Source organism: Tupaia chinensis, unplaced genomic scaffold, assembly GCF_000334495.1.
Source record: "Tupaia chinensis unplaced genomic scaffold, TupChi_1.0 Scaffold000039_1, whole genome shotgun sequence".
In the NCBI taxonomy this organism is placed as follows: domain Eukaryota; kingdom Metazoa; phylum Chordata; class Mammalia; order Scandentia; family Tupaiidae; genus Tupaia; species Tupaia belangeri.
Window position 1 is genome coordinate 1443027 of NW_006159494.1, and position 4463 is coordinate 1447489.

General features: G+C 42.1%; 2 pseudogenes; both read left to right on the forward strand.

Annotated features, from left to right (window-relative positions):
- LOC102502725 (60S ribosomal protein L27a-like) overlaps window positions 1-2384 on the forward strand; it is an 8517-nt pseudogene extending 6133 nt beyond the window's left edge.
- Window positions 2385-3528: 1144 nt separating this feature from the next.
- Window positions 3529-3962, forward strand: LOC114004468 (60S ribosomal protein L27a pseudogene; annotated as a pseudogene).
- Window positions 3963-4463: the final 501 nt, after the last annotated feature.

Genomic DNA, 4463 nt, shown 5'->3' on the forward strand with positions numbered 1-4463 from the left:
ATTGCAGCGTGGCCATCCCCTCTGGGGGGTGATTTCTCGCTTTCTGTCTCTCTGTCTCTCTCTGTCTGTCTGGCGAGCGCACCCCCCCTATAGTAAAAAACCTCTCAAAAAAAAAAAAAAACCTAAGTGATATGTCTAAGTTTATGTAGCTAATTAGTGGCTTTAAACTGGATTTTATAGCTGGAAAAAAGGAACTTTCTCTAAAATGGCTTTATCAGGTTCAGTCTAGATTTTTGGGTTCTATATCATGCTGCTTCTTTGCATTTTTTCCTTCTCCCAACCTATAACACCCACTCAAATTCTATCTGTTTTTCTTTGCTTTAAACTTTTCGATCAATTGATGTTTTTTCGAGAAAGCACACACCGTCCTTATGCAGATATTTAGTCTTGCCAAGGGTGAAAAGTCAATCAGGTGTTTGTTATGGACCTGACAGAGAAAAAGGTAATGACTTGTCCACATATTTTCCCTCTGTCTCCCCTGTTTCCTTCTTCTATAAATCATCCAGGTCTCTGTTATGAGACTATTTCCTTTATCTCATCGAGCATAGTTAAACTAGGTGCTTTAAAGTCCTGCTCATTTCAATATCCGTGTCATCTTGTACTTGACCTAGAGATTATCTTTCCCTTGAGAATGAATCACATTGTCCTGGTTCTTCGTATATCACATAATGTTAGGTTATATCCTGGATATTGTGGACGTTCTGTTGTAGAGACTCTGTATTCTATTATATATATTTTTGAAGAACATTAGTAGTTCTGGTTTCGCAGACAATTAATTGGTGAGATTCAAATTGCAAACTCGATGTCACCTGTGATGGGTGGCATTTAAATCTTAATTCTGCTCTTTTATCTTTAGTTGCACTGCTCATAGTCTGACAACACTATCGTTCAGGAGTCAGCCGAAGTCTTGGGCAAAGTTTATACACCGAACTTTTGCTTTCTTTCTCTAGCCTTTCTCCTTTTTAAATTTTCCTTTTATGATACAGCTGTATATCCTTACTTATTTATTCTCTTCCTATTATAGGAGTCCTGTATTATGTTTTCCCAAAACTCATATGTTGAAGACCTAACCCTCAATATCTCACCATGTAAGATAAGGTCTTAAAAGAGATAATTAAATCAAACTAAGATCTTTATGTGGATTATAAATCAATGTGACTGTTGTCCTCACAAGAAGTGGAAATTAAAGCATAAGCATTTACACTTACAAAGACCACATGAAAACAGGTGAAGAAGAGGCCATTTATAAACCAAGGAAAGATCTAAGATGAGATCAAGCCATCCACTGGATCTGGGACTTCTAGCCATCAGAACCACAGGAAATAAACGTCTATTGCTCAGGCCGCCCAGCCTGTGTAATTTGTTATGGCAACTAGAGCACACTAATAAGCTAAAATGTGTCTAGTATGGTATTTGCAAACAATAGAAACTCAAACATATCTCAAAATGAACCCCTGCTTCTCCAGTCCCAAAGGAAATGTTCCAATGAATTGGAATTACTAGTGAAGACTTCTTTCCCTGGTCAAAGATACTGTAGAAAAGTGAGACTAAACCAAAATCTAAACACCATGTTCAATGTACCTGCAAATCATTTCCCAAGCCTCCCCCTTTTAGACACAGATGGCAAGAAATCTTAAAAGTTGTTTCATGCTCTTTTTTTTTCTTTTTTTTGGAGAGCTTTTTGCTACAAGGTACGTGTGCTCACCAGAGAGACAGAGAGAGACAGAGATACAGAAAGAGAGAAATAACCCCCCAGGGGAATGGCCACCCTGCAATCCCTTCCCCTCCATTCTCCTCTTGGGATCTTGAGCACACACGCACACACGCCCAGCGTGAATATAAGCCACCGGGTTCGGGACTTGAACTGTGGTTGACTACATGGGAGTTCAGCGACATAGCCATTACGCTAACTGCTTGTCCCTTTCATGCTCTTTTGTCTTAGCCACTGACATGCCATTTAGACTGAGGAAAACCCAGAAACTTGGAGATCAGGTGAGCCACAGCCCTGGCTGCACTGGCAAGCACCAGAAACATCCCGGAGGCCGGGGTAGTGCTGGTGGCATGCTTCACCACAGGGTCAGCTTCGACAAATATCACCCAGGTTACTTTGGGAAAGTTGGTATGAGGCATTACCACTTAAAGAGGAACCAGTTGTCAACCTTGACAAATTGTGGACCTTGGAGAGCGAGCAGACACTGGTAAAGGCTGCCAGAGACAAGACTAGAGCTCCTTCAGTCACTGATGTGGTGCCATCGGACTACTACAAAGTTGTGGGGAAGGAAAAGTTTCCAAAGCAGGCTGTCATGGTGAGCACCAAGTTCTTCAGCAGAAGAGCTGAAGAGAAGATTGAAAGCGGTGGGGATGTCCCGGTAGCTTGAAGGCACATGAAGAGAGATTCATTAAATGTTAACAGATGCTTTCTTTAAAAAAAATTATTTTATTTAATTTTATTTGTCATTATTATTATTTTTTGACCAGAGAAAAAGAGGGAAAGTGAGAAAACAAGCCACCAGGTTCAGAACTTGAACCACAGTTGGCTATATGAGAGTCCAACACCTTAACCACCATGCACCTACTGACCAACTAACAAATTTTTTTTTTATTTTAAAGTTGTTTCATAAACAGCTGAAGCAAAAGAGAACATTTATAATGCCTGTATTGCAAACAACTTTGTTTCTGATTGATTTCATCATTGTTTAGTTAACAAAGATGGGTACTTTTAAAAGTTATTAAAATTGCCAGGAATGTCGGGAACCAGCAGTTAGAGTAATGGCTATGTCGCTGGACTCCCACATAGTCAACCGTGGTTCGCGTCCCGGACCCGGTGGCTTAAAACTCACGCCAGGCGTGTGTGCATGCGTGCCCAAGATCCCGAGAGGAGAATGGAGGAGAGGGGAGTGCGGCATGACCATCCCCCCTGGGGGGTGATTTCTCGCTTTCTGTCTCTATGTCTCTCTCTGTCTGTCTGGCGAGCGCGTACTAGTATGGTATTTGCAAACAATAGAAACTCAAACATATCTCAAAATGAACCCCTGCTTCTCCAGTCCCAAAGGAAATGTTCCAATGAATTGGAATTACTAGTGAAGACTTCTTTCCCTGGTCAAAGATACTGTAGAAAAGTGAGACTAAACCAAAATCTAAACACCATGTTCAATGTACCTGCAAATCATTTCCCAAGCCTCCCCCTTTTAGACACAGATGGCAAGAAATCTTAAAAGTTGTTTCATGCTCTTTTTTTTTCTTTTTTTTGGAGAGCTTTTTGCTACAAGGTACGTGTGCTCACCAGAGAGACAGAGAGAGACAGAGATACAGAAAGAGAGAAATAACCCCCCAGGGGAATGGCCACCCTGCAATCCCTTCCCCTCCATTCTCCTCTTGGGATCTTGAGCACACACGCACACACGCCCAGCGTGAATATAAGCCACCGGGTTCGGGACTTGAACTGTGGTTGACTACATGGGAGTTCAGCGACATAGCCATTACGCTAACTGCTTGTCCCTTTCATGCTCTTTTGTCTTAGCCACTGACATGCCATTTAGACTGAGGAAAACCCAGAAACTTGGAGATCAGGTGAGCCACAGCCCTGGCTGCACTGGCAAGCACCAGAAACATCCCGGAGGCCGGGGTAGTGCTGGTGGCATGCTTCACCACAGGGTCAGCTTCGACAAATATCACCCAGGTTACTTTGGGAAAGTTGGTATGAGGCATTACCACTTAAAGAGGAACCAGTTGTCAACCTTGACAAATTGTGGACCTTGGAGAGCGAGCAGACACTGGTAAAGGCTGCCAGAGACAAGACTAGAGCTCCTTCAGTCACTGATGTGGTGCCATCGGACTACTACAAAGTTGTGGGGAAGGAAAAGTTTCCAAAGCAGGCTGTCATGGTGAGCACCAAGTTCTTCAGCAGAAGAGCTGAAGAGAAGATTGAAAGCGGTGGGGATGTCCCGGTAGCTTGAAGGCACATGAAGAGAGATTCATTAAATGTTAACAGATGCTTTCTTTAAAAAAAATTATTTTATTTAATTTTATTTGTCATTATTATTATTTTTTGACCAGAGAAAAAGAGGGAAAGTGAGAAAACAAGCCACCAGGTTCAGAACTTGAACCACAGTTGGCTATATGAGAGTCCAACACCTTAACCACCATGCACCTACTGACCAACTAACAAATTTTTTTTTTATTTTAAAGTTGTTTCATAAACAGCTGAAGCAAAAGAGAACATTTATAATGCCTGTATTGCAAACAACTTTGTTTCTGATTGATTTCATCATTGTTTAGTTAACAAAGATGGGTACTTTTAAAAGTTATTAAAATTGCCAGGAATGTCGGGAACCAGCAGTTAGAGTAATGGCTATGTCGCTGGACTCCCACATAGTCAACCGTGGTTCGCGTCCCGGACCCGGTGGCTTAAAACTCACGCCAGGCGTGTGTGCATGCGTGCCCAAGATCCCGAGAGGAGAATG